The 739-nt window shown below is 30.7% G+C and overlaps 1 protein-coding gene across 5 annotated transcripts in view; it reads left to right on the top strand.

The window, feature by feature from the left end:
- The window catches only part of Idua (alpha-L-iduronidase), a 69650-nt gene that overhangs the window by 51719 nt on the left and 17192 nt on the right, over positions 1-739 (top strand). The window lies entirely within an intron of this gene.

The following is a 739-nucleotide window of genomic DNA, read 5'->3' on the forward strand; positions in this document are numbered from 1 at the left end:
AACTATGTATAATTACTAGTCAAAATTAACGAGTCTGCCAAGTATAGGTAGGGGGAATAAAAAATGGTGGCTGTTTCAAAACGTTAAAAATGAGTAATTTTTCATTCGGAGCTCTATATCTTTAAAACTACCAACAATTATAGAAAAACTAAGAGAACATTTTTTAAAGTAGAGTAAATTTGCTAAAATATAAGCCCTAATATAGCTATTTACGTTCAATAGTTCTCGAGATATAATATTTTAAGAAACAACATTTTTATTAAATGTTTCTTACTTGTGAGCTCCATATGGGATGGGTGATCTGTGGTGCTGATGCTGATATGCTGATCAGCAGACTGTGTGCGCCCAGTGCCACGCTCTGCTCCGCTGCTTGCATATCTGGACATCTATTAGTACAAGAGCTCAAGAGGAGAAAAAAGGCAGTTATCTCACCCCAATTTTTGATTACTTTAATGAAAACTATGTATAATTACTAGTAAAAAATATTAAATATACCATATATTAAAAAAAAAAAAATATTTGCCTATAATAAATTAAAAACGAGTAAATTCCCTATAATTGTATTTGTTTGGAATATAGTTAAGGGGCATCTGCTGTTAATCTGGCTCCAGTTAAGTGGAAACCACAAAGGAATATTTTGAATAGATTCTGGAAACTTGTTTATTAATTCTTTTTTAATGATATTACAGGCTAATTTTATTCAAAAGTATAACAAAGCCCCCCAAAATATTTTTTTTCC

This window comes from Halyomorpha halys, unplaced genomic scaffold, assembly GCF_000696795.3.
Source record: "Halyomorpha halys isolate HHAL.00 unplaced genomic scaffold, Hhal_1.1 Scaffold766.1, whole genome shotgun sequence".
Taxonomy (NCBI): domain Eukaryota; kingdom Metazoa; phylum Arthropoda; class Insecta; order Hemiptera; family Pentatomidae; genus Halyomorpha; species Halyomorpha halys.